The sequence below is a fragment of the Panthera tigris genome, chromosome C2 (assembly GCF_018350195.1).
Source record: "Panthera tigris isolate Pti1 chromosome C2, P.tigris_Pti1_mat1.1, whole genome shotgun sequence".
NCBI classification, from domain to species: Eukaryota; Metazoa; Chordata; class Mammalia; order Carnivora; family Felidae; genus Panthera; species Panthera tigris.
The window spans coordinates 12,308,138-12,327,500 of record NC_056668.1 but is presented as its reverse complement, the minus strand read 5'-3'; the positions used below and the strand labels follow the sequence as shown (position 1 = coordinate 12,327,500).

The 19,363-nt window shown below is 48.1% G+C and overlaps 1 protein-coding gene across 1 annotated transcript in view; it reads right to left on the bottom strand.

Annotated features, from left to right (window-relative positions):
* The window catches only part of CC2H21orf62 (chromosome C2 C21orf62 homolog), a 33,770-nt gene extending 28,348 nt beyond the window's left edge, over positions 1 to 5,422 (bottom strand). The window contains exon 1 of the mRNA XM_007090421.3: positions 4,712 to 5,422. The gene's annotated coding sequence lies outside the window, so the exon portion shown is untranslated. The remainder of the gene's footprint in view (positions 1 to 4,711) is intronic.
* Between the last annotated feature and the right edge of the window lie 13,941 nt (positions 5,423 to 19,363).

Below are 19,363 nucleotides of genomic sequence, written 5' to 3'. Positions count from 1 at the left end.
TGTTAAGCGTCCGACTTCGGCTCAGGTCATGATCTCGCGGTCTGTGGGTTCGAGCCCCACATCGGGCTCTGTGTGAACAGCTCAGAGCCTGGAACCTGCTTCGGATTCTGTGTCTCCCACTCTCCTGTCCCTCCTCCACTCTCACTCTGTCTCTCTCTCAAAAATAAACACTTAAAAAAAAAGAAGAGGACTCACTGGCCTTACTTCCTGAGTCCTCACCAAGCCCATGCGTTCTCCTGGCTGCCTGCCGAAGTGCAGGTGGCTGGTGTCCACAGTTCCACACTATGGTGCGCTCTGGGGTGTCCGCCAGCCAGATGGAGAAGGCCCTGGCTCAGAGGACTATGAGGGTGTGCGGTAAAGATTGGGTCCATCGTCCAAGAGAGGGTACCTGTAGAACTCACCGGCGAGGGTTGCCCCTACCTTAGTGGCGCCATTCTTCACTGTTAGTCTTGTGTTTCATCTAGTTAAATACCCGCTTCCTGATATCTGCTGAACTATCTGGGCCATGACATGCCCTGACCTGCTTGGACCGCTAAGCTGGCAGCCTTCTCCATCTTCCATATCCCCCAATACCCGCCATGAATTTCTGGCCAAGTGCTCCACCTACTGGTAGCACTTGATTCTTCCAGACTCAGACCTCCAACCTGCCCGTCCCAATACTTGACTGACACCTTGAAAGACTGTTATTTTAGAGGGGTTGTCCACACTCCCTTTCTCCCTAGAAGTTTCAAACCATTAACAAAAAATTGATGTCTGTTAGAGGCACTGCCCATGAAGCAAGAGGAGATTAATTTATTTCTAAGCCAGACATTGATAGGTGAAACCAGAAAAAAACAAACAAAAACAACCCCAGCATCTCATCTTGGTAAGAGGGGAGCTCAACTAGACAGAGGGTGGCAAGAAGGGCCACCTGCACTCCTTATTCAACCTTGTCCTAATTCTGACTGACCGCTCCCCTGCCCCTAATTTGTAGCCTTCGAATCTGTGATTTGGTTGTCTGTTATAAATCCTTAAAGTTTATTGGGGAGGAAATACCAAGCTCAAATCATTAAACCCCCACCTGTGTGACTTGTCCAAAATAACGTTTTTACAAACTCCTGGAACCCGACTAACTTTAGATGACAAGGCAACATTGCTAGTTGGTTAGTCAGAAATGAAATTCAGGGTCAGGGTTCACAGGATTTTTTTTTTTTAATTTGGTGTTTTAAATACCACCTTGCAAAAGCAGGAAATGCTGCAAATGTGCTAAACTGGCTGATACAGTTAGAATGACAGTAATACATTTTCTTTTTTTTTGTTTATTTTTATTTATTTTGAGAGAGAGAGAGAGAGTGCACGAGCCAAAGGAGGGGCAGAGAGAGAGGGAGGGGGGAATCCCAAGCAGGCTTCACGCAGTCAGCACAGAGCCTGACATGGGGCTCGATCCCACAAACTGTGAGATCCTGACCTGAGCCGAAATCAAGAGTCGGACGTTTAACCGACTGAGCCACCCAGGTGCCCTGACAAGAATACATTTTCTAATGAAAAGGGGGGTATAACAGCAAAAGAACAGCATGAAAGAAAGTCTGGCAAAGTCTGCCGGACCTCCGAGAAGACTTGGTTTCACTGTGTCTGATTTCTGTGGCATCTTACCGGAAAATGTGCCTGCAAATAGAGGAAGAACACGTCATCTGAGCCATATCTGCAGCATCCAGGTTGCAGATTTTGTTCCTTGATCAACTGATTTTTACTGGACACCCATGGGGCATGCACATTTCAGGATGTAAATGTAGCGTAAATGGAAATGGAAGTGTAGCAGGGGGAAAGAAGGCAGAAACACACCTTGCGCAGCTGATGCTTGGTGGCCGGGGGGGGGGGGGGCGTTTGGCAGCGGGACCCAGATGAAATGATCGAATGAAGTGACTGATCGAGCAATTCAATTCATTGACCCTTGTTTGGTGTTTGATGAGCAGACTGCGAACTCTTGTCCTTTCTTTAGTGTGTTTTTCTGTTGCTGTTTTCCTTCTTTGCTACCCTCCAGGATTCAGTATCCTTTCTTCCCTTAATTATTAACATTTCTGAGTTTTTTAAGTTTATCTTTCTGTTTTAATTTTTTAACGTTTATTTCTTTTTGAGAGAGAGAGAGAGAGAGAGGGAGAGATTGAGTGGGGGAGGGGCAGAGAGACAGAGAATCGGACACAGGCTCCAGGCTCTGAGCTGTCAGCCCAGAGCCCGAAGCGGGGCTTGAGCCCATGAACTGTGAGATCATGACCTGAGCTGAAGCCCAGAGTTACTGACTTAGCTTAACTGACTTAAGCCACCCAGGTGCCTCCTGGCTTTTGTTAGGCTTAGATTTGCCAAATTAAGAGTGCCTATCTCTTGTAACCAGGTGTGGTAAGAGTGCCTATCTCTTGTAACCAGGTGTCATTCCGCTACAACACCAACCAATAACAACAAAAACCCGTAAAGCACTTAAGTGTCAGGTGGTTTTAGACACTTTATACATATTACTCTTGTAATCCCCCCAACAACCCTGTGAGGTAGTTTCTTTTATGAGTCTCTAAAAAACCCCTGCCTGTTTGGATACAAATGATCTAAACTTCCTACACCTGTCCTCCTCTCCTTTCTCTTTCATTTAGGATGGTCAAAAGTAGTTAAATCCCTGTGGCAGCTTGGCTCATATAATCTTATGGCCACCTGCCTCCTCAACTCTGTTCAGGGTCCTGCCTTCTTTAGAAAACTCCCGGTGCCTCCCAAGCCAAGAATATCAGCATCAGTGAGGATCTATGAGAACACACTTAGGTTAGAAGCATACTTGTTTTGAACTGAACTTCATGTGATTTAAAATGTATCGACTATATTTGGCAAGATGGTCACCGCTAAGGTTACAGCCCTCTTTGCTGCTGCTGCCTTTTGAAGTCAGGATCAGCCTGACTGATGTGCACGGCAGAGCATTCTTTAGATCAGTTTTTAACTTATGTAACTTTCAGGGGAGAAGTTGAGACACATGGGATTACAACCAAATGTGGTAAAGTTCTCCATCTTGTCCACTGGATTCATTTGGATTCCTTCTTTGCTGCCGTGACCTACAAACAAAATGGGGGAGAGTTCTGGAAGAGATTCCATAAAATTCTTTATTATGCTGACTTTTCACGTGTGGAAACTAGAGAACAGGGAGTAACTTGCCCAGGTTCTTTATAGCTTGTGAGTCCTGGAGCTCAGATTGGATCCCAGGCAGCCTGGTCCCAGAGGCCTTCCTAATCTGAAGTTATAAGGATTTTTTAAATATTTTCTTCTGAACATTTTAAAGTTTTGCTTTTCACATTTGAGTTTTAATATATCTATAATTACTTTTGAGCACGATATGATATAGGTATCCATTTTTTAAAATTGACGTATAATTGACCTACGACATTATATTGGTTTCAGGTGCACAGCAATGATTCAGTATTTGTATATATTACAAAATGATCTCCACAGTACGTGTAGTTAATACGCATTAACATGCAAACAAATTTCTTTTCTTATGATAAGAACTTTGAAGATTTACTTTTTTACATGGGGTGCCTGGGCGGCTCAGTACATTAAGCGACAGACTGTCGGTTTGGGTTCAGGTCATGATCTCACGGTTTCTGAGTTCGAGCCCCCCGTCGGGCTCTGTGCTGACAGCTCGGAGCCTGGAGCCTGCTTCCGATTCTGTGTCTCCACACAAATTTTGTGTCTCCCTCCCCACTCATGCTCTCTCTCTGTCTCAAAAATAAATAAACATTAAGAAAAAAATTTTTTTAAACTTTAGGGAAGCTCAGACAACCTCCCATAACCCACCCACTCCCACCCCCCACCAAATCTCAAAGGGCAAAAAGAGTAATTTCTGAGGAGGTAGAAATTAAAGGGCAGTACATTTTTTTAAAAAAAATTCTAATTACACCTTTTTCTTCCCTTTCTTCCTCTTGCTGCATAACTTTGGGTAGCAGAAATTTCTCTAAAAGGGAGACAGCAGAGGGTGGGAGAGGGGCAGAGAGGTAGATGGGGAGAGAGATGAACGAGAGGTATTGGAAACAGAAAAAACACTGCTTGCAACCTTTCCAAATTCCAGCATTTTGAAAAATATAAATGTTCTTGAGGGTTGACGGCCACTCCCAGTATAGTATGGATCCATTTATCTTCCTCCCATGCCCACTGCCCTGATGAATATTCAGGAATGGGGCCATTTGAGTGGAAGGAAGAGAACGTGCTATTTTTAAATCAGCCCAGTAGGGAAAGGTCAGGCTTCAACCGTAATTGTTACAGGCCACCCCAGGGGCAGCAGGGAAGTTCCAGGCACAGAAGGACATAGACAAGGGATATTCAAGCCCAGAAACTAGAACCCACAGTTTCCCAGCAATGCCAAGTGTCCACCCCACCTGTGCCCCGGCTTGGAGGTCATTAGAGAACTGGTTTCACTCATATTCCCACCTGGGCTGATGGTCTCTGTCTGCGTCTACAGGTGACCGACCTGATGCCCAGCCCAGCTCCGCCCCCTAAAAGCTGTCAACACTGCAGGCTCCGCCAGCCCCACTCTTGAGTGCCTGGGGGAGGGAAACTGGCGAAGCCTGGGTCCCACAGCTCAGGGAGTCACAGTGCCTGGGGACCCACACCAGCTTCCCTGTGTCTGCCATACCTCTTGCGGCGACCCGCCCCGGCTCCCTGAGTACCCAGCCCGCGCACCACCATCACACCCCTCTCAACCCACCGGCACCAGGCCCGCTGCACCTCCCGCACCCCGGCCAGCAGGCTGGATCGCCACACGCCTGCCTCACTGTGGATGGCTCATCTCACCACCCGGGAGCTCCATCTGGTCAAGAGGAAAATTGCTGCTGCTGGCAAGCGTGCTCACGGGGTCCCCTCTGCGCACTGTCCCGAGCACTTCACCGCTGTCGTGGCATGGCTTCCCGCCAACGGCGTATGGCAGGTACTATGGACTAGCAATCGAATTTCACAGATGAGCAACAGAGGCACAGAGAGGTTCGGTGACCTGGCCGAGGGCACACAGCTAGCACGCGGTGGTGCGGGGAGTCGGACACCGAACCGCCAGGCTGTGCCTAACCTGAGGACGCAGATCCAGCCACAAAACAAGCCCCGAGGTGGGAGTGATCACACACAGCAGAAAGGCCAGAGGCTTCACAGGCGAAGCTCCCACTCCGGCAGCCCCGCCAGCTGATCGAGGGCGGCTTCTCAGTCCCGGTCTGGGACTCGACGCTTTCAGGGACCTCGGCCCCAGGGCCGCCGGGCTGCGCGCTGGGCTCTGAAGCTGCCGCCCTGGACGCTGTGTCATGGGTCAGGCCCGGCTCAGGCCACAGCCAGAAGGTCTCCGCCGAGGTAGGAGCCTGCCCAGCCACCGCTTCAAGCCTTGAGATCTCGGCTGTCACCTGGTCCTCTCCCCCCGGCTCCAATTCCGCCATCGCTGCCTTCTGCTTCCTTTTTCCTCCTGGACCTGCCGCAGGCCGGGGTGCGACCTCTGGGCCCACTGAACAGACCCAAGTGTGCGGGTCTTCCTCCGCATTCACACCGGGCCGTTTTCTGGCCTGCGTGTGCCCCTCGGGGCCCCCCCCCGGCCCTACTTCCGGATTCAGCGAGTGGCTGCCGGAAATGGGAGCACAGGAGGGGAGGGGTGGGGCTGGCTTCCGGTTCCGGTTCCGGTTTTCCTCAGCTTTACCTCCGTGATAACAGCTGCTCCCTGGGCTTGGGTGACACCGTTTGCCCTCCTGTCTCCAGGCCCAGGGTTGGGAGCAGCGGCTGGGCTGGGGGATCTCCCCAGGCAGTCTCCTTCCGCCACCCCTGCCTGTAGCTCGAGAACCCAGCCTTCAGCACGCTCGTCCTCCATGCCATTCGGGATGACAATTCCTTGTTGGAATCTTGTCCCATGTATCAGCCACTTCTCCTTTTGTGTGTCTGTGAGTTAGGCAGCTTCTGTGTATGTACAAATTGTGTGAGCATGAGTTTTCTTTCTTTAAATTAAAAAAAGTAATGAATTTGCAGCTTTATTTTTATACTGTCCTCTGTTACACACCAACTAAGAGAGCCTTGTACCGCTTTATCATTTGTGTGTGTGTGTGTGTGTGTGTGTGTGTGTGTGTGTGTGTGTTTGCCATCAAGGGAAAACTTTAACTGCATAAAATTTGGAAACATCTAAACAGCAAACAATATTTTGAAACAAAAAAGTTTTTAAAAAAACCCAAAATCTAAAAATTGGCTGCAAAATTTAAACTTTCCTAAACTCATCTATGAATTTCGGGATAATCTACTAAAAATATGATGAAGTTTGCATGGGGTGTTGTTTAGGGTTTTTTTTTTTTAATGTTTTTTAAAAAATAGTCAAAATTTATCCAGGTAAATATTAAGTTACTTCTACAGACTTTTAATACCTGCTTTAACACACGTTTCAAAAGGGCACACAAAAATTCTCACGCCGTACAGAAATGGCCTTTTTTGCTGCAACCGTCTGCATCCAGGCCAGATTTCAGTGACGGTTACAGTAGTAGTGGCCCTTTCATTTAAGTCAAAATGCAATCGTTATGTGATCTAATTCTCGAAGCCCCCTGTGCTGTGAGCTGAGTCAAACCTGCAGGAGGCCTCGGATCCCCGAGTCCTCACGGTGTGATCTTCCTCGTTCCTGGGGGGCCCGTCGACCCAGGGGGCCCCCTGACACTTCCGGGCTCTACGGGCGGCAGCGGGAGCAGCAGGAACAGAAGGGCCGCTTGGGCAAGGCTGGCAGTTGGACCTGATGTTGGCCAGCAGGTGCCTGTCGCAATCACCGTATCGCCTCAGCTCCTCCAGCTTTCTCTTGGTCAGCACAGTGCCCGCCTTCCGAGCTCTCTTCTCACGGAAGAGGGTGCCCTGGACGCGGCAGCAGGTGTTTCTCTCCGACTCTTTGCAGACGTCTTTGGCCATCTTCTCGCAGAGGCCGCGAATCTGCCACGAGGCGCGCCCATTCTGCGCAGGCTGGACAGTTTCTTCTCGATTGCCGTGCGTTTCCTCCCCAAACAGCGTTCTCGGAGGCGGCAGGATGTGTTCTTGATATAATTCATGCAAAACTTGAAGCTTTCGCTTCAGCCGCTGAATCTCCCTTTCGAGCTGTGAGTTTTCACGCCGCAAAGATGCCTCCTCCGTTTGGAGACTCGTTATTTACCTCGTAAGCTCTTCGTTCGTTTGCTTTTCTTCCCACACTTGTCTGGCGACTTCTTGATGTTCCTGGTCGGAACTCTGAAGGGGCGCGTTGAGGCCAAAATCATCAGCGACAGCCTTCAGGTCACTTGGGACGGATGGACGGATGGACGGATGGACGGGGTGATCGCCCTTTCCTGCTCCCTCCTCTCTTCAGCCTCCTCCCAGTTCCCACCATTTCTCGGGTAATCTCGGAGGAGAGGAGGCAAAGGGCTGACCTGCTCCAGGCTTTCTTCCCCCCTCCTCTTGTCCTCTCTGCTTCCATCTTGAAATGTCCTGGTCCAGCGGCTCTGGGCTTTGTGGAAAATGAGTGTTATCAAGAAGATCGTCAGTTATTTTCTTCCTAACTTGCCCTCCACCCTTCTCCGATGCTCTTAAGATGGGGTTCCCCCCCGTGACTTGGAAACGTTGAGGGGGCTGGCTCTTCTGTGCCTGTTTCAGGAAGTTGACAGTGTCCCGAAGGGACGACCTGCTCAGGTTTGTATCCGTTGCCGACAAGCACCAGATTTGTAACGTGGGGGGACAGGCCTCCACCCCGGGCAGCCTGAGCGCGTCATCGGCCTGTGTCATCGGTCCAAGGTTCTCCCTGCCTTCTCCACAGACTCCACCGTGGGCAGGACACCTTTGGCCTAGTGCCTTCACGCTTCCTGTCGCGTGTCGTCTCTTCGCGATCAAAGCCGGCACCGCAGTTCGTACCGGGATCGCCCGGGGAAACACGGGGTGTCTCAAGCTCCCGGAAATCCCCGGCAGCGCACCCACGGCTGCTCCGGGATTAGCTGGAAAGTGGATCCGGTGGAGGGCATCCGGCCCTCCAGGGCTGCGTAGGGCTCCACGGCTCTGCGTCTGAGTGCCAGCGTCCCACGGGCCACAGCTGACCGCTCAGAACGCTGCGGGGGGTTCCATCCGTAAGGTAAACAGGTGCCCGGCAACCGGGGCAGATCAGTTGGGCTGGGGGAGGGGAGGCCAGCCAGGTTCTAGAAAACGGTTCTCTCTTAACTTGGCTCTGAAGTAGGCGGTGATCTCACTTCCACAGGCACTGCGGGAGGTGGGAAGGGCTGATCCCAGCCTGAAGCTCGGCCGCTACAGACCCACCCGGCCCTACAGCAAACCTTGAGCATCAAAGCAGGGCCAGGCCATGTCCCTCTCTGTGCACAAGAACAAGTCAGGGCAGAATAGGGGTGGGGGTGGGGGCTCTCCCTGGATGAGGCTCATTCTCCTGGTTTAAATTTTCCTTCTGCTTTAGGAACTTGTGGTGCTGTCCACAAAGGTCTCAGGATCGTCCTCCTCCGAGTCTCCTTCTCTCCTTGTGCGTAGTCACTGGGGGCAGGCAGGGACCCAGGACTGAAAGGTGTCCCCAACGGTATTAACTAAGAGACCAAGATTCCAATCCTAATAACTCACGAGAAAGCAATTGGAATTGACAGACTCTTTCAATTTCAAGGGTTTTCTGTGGAGCGAGCCTGTCCCTGTTCAATCCACGTGTTCCCGGAAGGGGGTGACCCTGCTCCAGGGTGACATAGTGATCTGGGCTCCTTCCCTCATGTGGTCCTCCCTCTTCAGCCCACACCTCCCTTTATTTTTACTCAAAATTTTCTAAGGCTTGCTTTGCCAAGGCCTATGGGACACAGCTGATGGTGCTTGTCACCCCAATGTGATTGTCATAAATCTTAAGCCTTTCCTCTGGATTTGGGGTCATCGACTCACCTCTATTTTGACAATAATTTCTTCATAGCATATTTCCAAAACGAGATCACTAATCCAGAATACCAGGAAGGTTGGCTAATATGAGCACCTATGTATTCTGAGCCCATGGGGCCAGGCTAAGTGAAGTTTCGACAGGTCATAGTATGTACATACACAAGGGAAAAATACCAGTCAAGATGGAGGAGAGAGCAAACTGATCATGAAGTGAAGACACCTTTCTTCTCTCCTCATTTCATTTCCTCTCTAGCTCAGATTTCTGGTCATTTCCACAGGAAAGTAGTTGTCAATAACACTTCCTTCGGTTCACTGAAGTACAACATTCAACGTGGAAACAAGATGATCAGAACTTTTTCTAGGAAAGTTTAAGCGTGATTCAGCTTAAAAGCGAGATGGCGTTACACACGTTCAATCCCTAGTCACCCTCTTAGCTCCGGAAAAGAGATGGGAATATTGCTTTTTCTTGCACTAGATGGCAATGTTTCTCTGCAAACCAAACCACATTTACTGGCTCTCTGAGAGGCTGGCCGACTCCCCTAGGGGGTGCCCGAGGGCTCCCAGGAGCGTTCCTGACTCCAGGAGACAAATGCGAAGTGGTACAAGCTTGTTTGGGGCCAGAGACAGGAGTGCTACCCTGGTCTCCAGAGGCTAAGTTAGAAGCAAGGAAGGGAAGACAGCGACGGAGGGAAGAGAAGAAAGGGAGATTCGATGACAGCAAACATCACAGTGAAAACACAATGGGGAACCAGGTGTTTTTCTGAGCAAGTATCTTTGGACCTAACTTTTGATTTGAGAATGGAGCTTGCTTTCTTTCTCTTGGATGTACTGCATTCCTGGGCTTTCTTCACTCGATTGTGTTGGCCAGAATCTTAATGATAGGCATTGGGTCTTAGAAGGACTCAGCTAGGGGTCCGCTCACCGTAAAATATGCTCACTTTATCATGTCACTGTGCCTTCTAATTCAAAAAACTTTTTTCTAGCACATTTCTGGTAGCACTGCCACTTAAAAAAAATTTTTTTTTAATGTTTTTATTTATTTTTGAGACAGAGAGAGACAGAGCATGATCAGGGGAGGGGCAGAGAGAGAGGGAGACACAGCATCCGAAGCAGGCTCCAGGCTCTGAGCTGTCAGTACAGAGCCCGATGTGGGGCTCAAACTCACGAACCACGGGATCATGACCTGAGCCGAAGTCGGATGCTTAATAGACTGAGCCAACTGGGCACCCCATGCCTCATTTGATTTCTGACCTCAGTTTCTTTCTCCGCAAAGGGGAGGTAAGAAGAATCCCTAAGACACAAGATTATTCATAAAGGAGGTAACACAGGTCACGTGCTTGCCATAGTGACAGGCACATAGGAAATGCCCAGTAAATAGTAGCTTTAATGTTGTTATTACCATTATTATGTAAACCTTTCTCGTATTACAAAATGAATATTAAAAGTTTGAAAAATTCAGAGGTATAAATAGCATACAAATCACATGTCATCCCGCTACACAGAGATAATCATTGCTAACCTTTCACATTTGTTTTTAAAGATTTTTATTTTTTTAAGTAATCTATACCCAAAGTGGGGCTCAAACTTAGAACCCCGAGATCAAGAGTTGCATACTCTACTGACTGAGCAAGCCATAATGTTCACATTTTTAATGCTTATTTAAAAAAAAAAAAGTCCTTGGGGCTTCTGGGTGGCTCAGTCAGTTGAGCGTCTGACTTTGGCTCAGGTCATGATCTCGCGGTCTGTGGGTTTGAGCCCCGTGTTGGGCTCTGTGCTGACCGCTCAGAGCCTGGAGCCTGCTTCGGATTCTGTGTCTCCCTCTCTCTCTGCCCCTCTCCTGCTCATGCTCTGTCTCTCTTTCTCTGTCAAAAATAAATAAATATTTTTAAAAAAGTCCAAATGAGGATCATACTGAATGGTTTTTTTTGCTGCTTTTTGACTTACAATCTAATAAAAAAATCCTGATTTTATTGGCTGCAAAATACATTATCGTACAGATGTATTGCAAATAACTATTTCCCTGTTACTCGATATCTGAATGCCTTCTGATTTTTTGCTCTTATAAATATGATGTGATAAATATCCTGGATATAAATTTTCAGCTGCGTGTGGCATATTTCTCTAGATCAGTGTCATAGAAATGGAATTAGTGAGTCGACGTGTATGAACTATTTTTAAATTCTTGATGTACATTGGCCAGATTCTCTTTTGAGGGTTTAAACTGATTTATGTTTCCACCAGCCTCGGTGAGAGTGCCTGTCACTTTAAGTATCCCCTAATTTTCAACTTTTGGCTACTTTGGAAAGTAAAACATACAATCTCATTTCACTTGGCATTACTTTGATGGACGATGGGGTAAGACTTCTTTTTGTATTGTTCCTATTACCATCCATCCGCCCTGTGAAATATCTTTTTCCTTTGTCCATTTCCTGTTGTCTTATTTTTTAAAAAGGCAACTTGTGTTAGGCTTTTATATAATACATATACTGACTCACTGTCATGTTCATAGTAGTTATCTTTCGTAATTTGTAATTTATCTTTTGTTGGACTTAGAGTAGAATTTTTTTAAAGCTTAATTTATTTATTTTGAGAGAGAGTGAGTGTGTGTGTGCATGCACATGGGAGAGGGGCAGAGAGAGAGAGAGAGAGAGAGGGAGGGAGGGAGAGAGGGAGAATCCCAAGCAGGCTCCCTACTGTCAGCATGGAGCCTGAGGTGGGCTCGAACTCACAAACGGGGAGCCAAAATCAAACGTCAGATGCTTAACCAACTGAGCCACCCAGGCGCCCCTGAGGGGGAATTTTCTTATGGAAAAGAAAATCTGAATTTGTGTGAGCCACACCTGTTTTATGTGTGTATGGAGTGGGGTTGAGTGTCTCTTTTTGCTTTTATGCTTGAACACATTCTCCCTCACCCAGACATCAGGTTAAATTTTCTTCTGCAATTAAAAAGTAATCTGTGGGGTGATGCTTTGAGACGGTGTGATCCTCCTGTTCCCCAAGCAAACTTGAACCATGGGCTTTAGTATTGAAAAAGTAATACATGTGATACAAATGCAAATAGTAAAAAAGGAAATACGATAAAAGTAAGTTCTCTTCTTCCCCCAGTCTTTCAGTTCCCCTGTACGTGAACGTGTACGTGTATATACATGTACTCAGAGTCAGCTAATGCTTCCTGTTTCTTGTGTAACTTTCCAGAATTATTCTGTTATACAAGAGCACGTGTGGGCATGTGTGTGTGTGTGTGTGTGTGTGTGTGTGTTTTACATAAGGGAAACATACTATGCATATACATTTGCATATATGCATTTGCATATTCATTTGCATATACATAAGGGAAACGTACTATGCACATTCATTTGCATATACATTTGCATACATGCATGTATGCATTTACATAAGGGAAACATACTTTTACATAAGGGAAACATACTATGCATCCTGTTAATAAACCGGGTTCCTTTCTTAACTTTCCTGAAGTCGATTTCTTATCATCAAGGGTACCTCAGGGTTTTTGGTGTTTTGTTTGTTTGCTTGTTTTTGTTTGTGATGACTGCGCAAAGTTATGCTGTAGGAAAGATGTACGTTTATTCGGTCCATTTCTAACTTTAAAGTAGACTTTTGCAAGCTAGCCTGGGGATGGGCCATGGATTCTCTTTACTTTTCTGTGGAAATAGATGTGCTGTTACGGGAGCCTCTGGAGCGTTTCCAACCCCCCATGACTCGGTAAGCTTGCGGAGGGCGTTGTTTTTCTTCTCTGCTGTATTCCCAAATGTCTATCACTGGGATACAAATTAGCCTCATGTGCCCCCTAAACTTCTCTTTTTCAGCCCCCGTCTTCAACTGGTAGCCCTGAATAGATGAGCCCTTTGACAAATCTCCTCTCCCTTGCCCGGCTGGAAGCTTCTGTGTCCTGGGTAGGGAGTGTGGTAACTTGGAGGTGCCCGGACAAGTGGAGCCATTAGAGAATTGTTAACAGCTACCTCTGAGGGGACTGAGCATAAATGCAATTCGATAAGAGCTGGTGGATGAGCGCACCGCCGGGCGTGACGCCCGGTCATTTCCAGCAACTGCGGTTCCTTGCTCAGCCCGATCTCCACCTGCCACCTATCTTCGGAACGCTCGACGCCCATGACTCGTGACCCAGCCTGGACCCAGGGTCTCTCCTTGCTGCCGATTTGTCACGGCTTCTCATCACTGTCACACCCTCGCTTCTCTGCCTGCTCGGCTTGCAGGGCTCCATCATGACATCCAGAGGAAGCGGGGACAGGACGGACAAGAGCAGTCAGAAAATGGAGGACTTGAGCTGAGTCCCCCCGTGGACAGACAACACTGGTGACTTAGTCTGCATGGTACCACGGGCGGGGGACTTCACAGAAAGTATTTTCTCACTCTTCTGGAGGCTAGAAATCCAAGATCAAGGTGTCGGCAGAATGGATGTCTTCTGAGGCCCCTCTCCATGGCCTGTAGGTGGCCGCCTTCTCCCTGTGTCCTCACGTGGTCTTCTGTGTGTGTCTGTGTCCTAATCTCCTCTTAGAGGGACACAGAGTCCTACTGGATTTGGACCCATGCTAATGACTTCACTTAAACTTAATGAACCCTTTAAAGACACTCTCTCCAAAGACAGCCACACTTTGAGGTTCTGGGGGCTAAGACTTCAACCTATGATATTCAGGGGGACACAACTAAGATGGAAACCTTTGGGAAGGTGTGGGGAAGAAGAAGGATTTGCCGGGAAGTGAAATTGTGCCAGTGAACCGGCTGGCGGAGCGAGCAGGGTGTGGCGAGCTCAGAACCGGAGGAAGGATTGACTGGATTTGGGGAGAGCTCACCCTGGACAGGCGAGCAGGGGTGGGGGTGGAGGGGGGGGCGGCACAGCGGGGAGGGATGCGGCTGGGGCCAGAGAAATGGTGGGATGCCAGGACTTTTTAGGCAGGGTAAGCTGGTCTCATATTAATGGTCCTAAGAGAGGACCAGAGGAGGTGGGGGAGGAGACAGAACGCGTGTGGGAAGAATAATAACTGGACGGAGAAGCTAAAGACTCGAGAAACAGTTTGAAGAAGGAAATAATAACACTCGGAGACAAAGGGCGTAAGTGCTGGAGAGGGAAAAGGGCAGGCATTTTCTAGCTGAGAAACTGGAGTGTGGCTGGTGCCAGGGGGCAGGAAGCCAGATGGGGGTTCTCTATTTAAAAGCAATCTTGGAGCGCCCGGGTGGCTCATTTGGTTAAGCGTCTGACTTCGGCTCAGGTCATGATCTCGCAGTTTGTGAGTTCGAGACCCGCGTCGGGCTCTGTGCTGACAGCTCGGAGCCTGGAGCCTGCTTCGGATTCTCTCTCTCTCCCTCTCTCGCTGCCCCTCCCCCACTTGTGCTCTGTCTCTCTCTGTCTATCAAAAATAAATAAAATGTAAAAAACATTAAAAAAAAAAAAGCAATCTTTACCCTGTTAAACTCTTGCTTGTCAGAACCACAGAACTGGAGAGTTGAGAGGCTCTGAGAGGTTATTTAATCCACTCTCTCCATTCTGTCCACACGGGCTAGGCCTGTTTTATTACAACTTGCGTGCGGCCATCTCGTATTTTACTGTTTCTTCAGAATGGGAGGTCACCAAGCCCGTGGGAAGAGTGTTCCTGGTTAGCTCGCTACACGGAGGGGCTCCCTCCACCAGGAGAGGCGGCCTGGGGCCTGGCGCTCCTCCAACAGGTACCGAGCTGGGAAGGAGAAAGGGTACCCCGGATGAGAAAGGAGGAGGCCACAGGCATTCAAGACAAGCAGGTGCATTTCCCGCCAGGGCCCGAGGCTGGCGTGAACCTAGGTGCTCACCTGGTGTGCCCGTCACCCGTGGGCTTCCGCCCCCTCTCTTTCCCACTGGGGAGTTGAACTGGGAAAGGTGGGCAAAGCCACATCACTGCTTGGCAGACGGGTGGAAGGGGCCCCAAGCCACGGTGTCCTAATGAACTTGGCAGAGACGGGACCGCAGAGAGACTTGGCCCTTCCCCAGGCTCTGAATTCTCCCCAGGAGATTGCACAGCTCTCCTGTATTTTATTTTCGTCACCAGCACTGTGCTCCAATGCAGTCAGTACAGTTACAGGTAGCAAACAATCGCAGATCCTACGAGCTTCCTCGTTTTCCTTCAGAGCCTTGGCCATCCGCCAGACTCCCCCACTGCGAACTGAACCCAGCCGGCGAAAACCGACGGGACATTTTCAACACATGTGTTCGTGCAAAACCGCACTTCTTTGCAAAATGTTGCTATTGTTTTCTGTGTAATTTGATAGCTGTTGAAATATGGTGGAAAAGTTTCTGAAACTCAAGGAAGCAGCCGTTTCGATTATTTAAAATATTCCTGTGCTTGTTCAAGTGGACTTGGCTAGGGCACTAAATAAATCCCACAAAGGGTCTCCATTGGACGTTCCAGAGGCCACAGGTCTATTCTCTGTGATCCATGAATGTCCTTTCCTGCCTGCAGCTGAAAATGCAGGAAATTTGTTTTGAAGTTGTGCCACAATGTAATTTTCCCAGGGCAAATTTACTTCTGCGACTTGTTATCTACTGCGTTCCACAGAAGCCAATCACCCACAGATTAAGACTAAAATTAAAATGTGTCTTGTAACTTGCTCTATTAATGAAGCAACTCATGAGGCAAATTCTTGTTTCAGTTTGTTTGAAAACCATCTTTGGGGGCCCCTGAGTGGCGCAGTCGGTTAAGCGTCCGACTTCAGCCAGGTCATGATCTCGCGGTCCGTGAGTTCGAGCCCCGCGTCAGGCTCTGAGCTGACGGCTCGGAGCCTGGAGCCTGTTTCCGATTCTGTGTCTCCCTCTCTCTCTGCCCCTCCCCCATTCATGCTCTGTCTCTCTCTGTCCCAAAAATAAATAAAAAACGTTGAAAAAAAAATTAAAAAAAAAAAAAGAAAACCATCTTTGGTTTTAACAGTACTTTTATTTTATTTTGTTTTATTTTATTTTATTTTATTTTTTTGCATAAGATTCAAGTAATAATTGACACGGAGAAACAGCGCTATTTTAAAAAGCCACTAAATTGTAAAGAAAATGAAAACTGGTAATAGAAACATAGCTCAAATTAATTTGGGGATAATATATTCATTTAGTATACCTTCTTCTTTTTTTTTTAATGTTTTATCTTATTTTCAAGAGAGACAGAGACAGAACACGAGCAGGGGAGGGCAGAGAGGAAGACACAGACTCCGAAGCAGGTTCCAGGCTCCAGGCTGTCAGCACAGAGCCTGACTCAGGGCTTGAACCCACGAACCGAGAGATCATGACCTGAGCTCAAGCCGGACGTTTAAATGACCGAGCCACCCAGGCACCCCATTATTTTTGAATTTTTAAAAATTAAATAAAAAAAATTTTTTTTAGTGCTTATTTTTGACAAAGAGAGAGCTCGTGCTTGTGTGCGAGCATGTGTCAGGGAGGGGCAGAGAGAGAGGGAGACACAGAATCCGAAGCAGGTTCCAGACTCCAGGCTGTCAGCACAGAGCCCGACGCGGGGCTCGGACTCACAAGCTGCGAGATCACGACCTGAACCAAAATCGGATGCTTAACCGACTGCGTCACCCAGACGCCCCTATAAAACTGTACATTTTTAAAAGCAGAACCCTAAACCTGAAGAATAAAATTTATGTATTTAAAGAAGTGAGGGTATTTTTATTTTTACCTGAACATTTTTTACTTGGTTAATTGTTACCTTACTTTGTTAGAGTTTTACAAAGTACACCGGAATCAGAAGGCAAAAGACAAAGAAACGAAAACTTGCATTAAACCTGTTTTTCAAAAGCTAATAAATGGTCGTGCCTTGTTTGTGTGTGTGTTTCAAGGTTTAGAAAAAGAAATAGATTCGTTACCTGGAGCAAATAATCTGTTTTCACTGATTAGCTTAAATGGCCAACCACGTTTGGGTCACGATTCATCTTTCTTGCCCCCCCCCCCCCAAATGAAGTGATCAGCGGCAGGATTTGGGCTTATTTTTGGCTGGTGGGCCATATAGCTGGGAACACACATTTCAGAACCAAACTGTTGCTTGGATTGAACTACAGCCGAATGCCGTTGGTCTCTGTGGTCTCCAGCTCGCTCTTTCTGCCGAGAGCGAGAGAGCTCCTCCCTCAGGTGGGTCCAGCAGCCTACAGACTCTCCCCACACAGGCCCTGCCCGTGAACATCACCGTCTAAGATGTGGATCCATCACCTCCCGCGGAGGCTGGTTGTGTTGTGAAATGAGCATAGGTTTTGGAGTCAGAGGGACCCGAGCTCTGCCATCAACTTACCTGGGTATTTGTCTCTCCCCAAACTTCAGTGTCATTCTATAAACCAGCGCTAGGCAGTACTGAGTTCCTACCTAGAGAGGCGGGAGGGTTGCCTGAGATAACCTAAGAAAGACGGCCAACGCGATGCTTGGCACACACTTCGTAGCTACAAAATAAAATACCATTTTACGTAGACACGTAGGCTTCAGGTGTGTTTACCATGGCTCCCACGACCTTGGGCAAGACTCAGGACTTCCCCTAACCTCGGTGTTTTAATCCGTAAAATGAGTCCCTAAAGTTCAACCAAGACAGGGGACGGTGGGCGTGCTTTGTAAATGGGACTGCATTAAATAAGATATGCAAACATATCTTTCAATGCACATTTTTCTTACATCAGCCTGGCAGGCAAGGAAGTACCATTCCTTGCCAAATTCCTAGCAAATGAAGAAACAGGTTCAAGTACATTGCAGTGAAGTCACACAGCTAGGATGCAACCCAAATGTCATAATTATAATGCTCTCCTTAAATATTATACTCAGATACTAATGCTCAAATGTGATAATATTAATGCCATACTCAAGTAGTTCGTGATAGCAATGATGCCCACTTCTCATAACGCCATACTCAAATCTTATGAAAAACACTAATAACTCAGCTCTTACCGTTGTAACACCATACTCAAATATTAGACCGTTATACTACCACTCACGACTTGTAATCATAACACCGTCGTCCAGGCTTTCTCGTAGTTGTCTCTTTATTCTGTGATTGGCGTTTATTTCCACCTCCTGTCTCTGTCAACCTCCACCTCCTGTGGACTGAAGTCCCTCACGGACAGGGGCAGCTGAGCACAGAGGCCAGGCACTAAAGGCTTAGCCGGACCAGCTCTCACATCTGCTCTGTTGTCATTGATCGAAGGCGGGACAACGCGTGCCTCCTCTCTGAAGACTTTCCTGCTCGCTCCAGGCTGCCTGGCCTCCCCAATTCCTGATCTCCTGTGTCGCAGAGGCAACAGCCCTGAATTTCCGAGTACGTTCAGTGTTCCATGATGGTTTCCCATCACCAAGTTCGGGCTTATTGTTTCCTTTGGGAGTAGGAACCACGTTCTAACAAGCTCTCAAAAACACTTAATCCATTCGTTGAAGTGTGCCCCCCCCCCCCCCCGCCAAGGCCCCAGGTGTCAGCTTCTCACAGGTACAACGTTAGACCCTATGTTAGTCGTTTGCCTTCATTACAAGGTTAACACGCACCCCACAGAAAAGGACCAATGATGCAGGGGCAGGCATCAGCTGGATAAACCATTGCGGAGGGATCCCTGTCAGGGAAGAAGCTGAAACTTAGATCTTGGTTTTGAGAGGTCACTGGCTGCCGAGCCTTGCAAACATTTTTAGACGTGAGTGACATCTTAAAGCTCAAGTTGATTTCTCTACCTGATATAGTCTCTTCCTACCTTGGGGAACTTAAATCTTTTTAAGAATGGACTTCATGCCGTATTAAAGCTCACTTACTGACAGATGGCTGGGCAGTCACGCCCAGGAGGAATTCTTTTTCATGAGGGACCTCAGGAAAAAGGTGCAGACTTCACTTGTAGGCAAACAGCGGACCTGGGAGCAGCTTCCGTCGCTAGCCAACGTGTTTTAAAATGAAAATTTGCTGCGCAGGTGAGGCCTTGGCCAAACGCTGCACGCAGAGTTAGCCGGTTACGGTGGAAGTTGGTTCAACTCTTTTGAAGTTCAGGTAGCAATTCGGGGCCGAGCTCTCGCGCCATAAAAACGTTCGTCGCTTTCGGTGCGGTAATCAGACTTCTTGGCATCTCTCCGACGCAAAGAATTCGAAAGAAGTTGAACACTCTGTGTTTGAAAATGTTCGCTGGAGTCCTTATGGTCGGTGTCCGACATTTGGAAACCCGCTAATCAAAACTACCAGTTTTGGAGACACAGCAATAATAAAACATACTTGGCTGACCCCCCCCCCCCCCCAATCGCCCAGAGTACAAAACTCGCATCGTTGCTGTGGTTATCATACAGAGTTAGATAGGCACTCTAATTAAGGACTAGAAGGGGAAGGAAGAAATATAAGTCACTGAGAGACGTCCTTGGATTTTAGTACCGCTGTGTTTATAACTTCCTATCTCTATGAGCCAGGGGCACCCTTTAGCTCCTCAGAGGAATCAGGATTTTCTGAGGAAAAACTGGTAGAGAGAGAGAGAAAAGGGTTCCACTAGG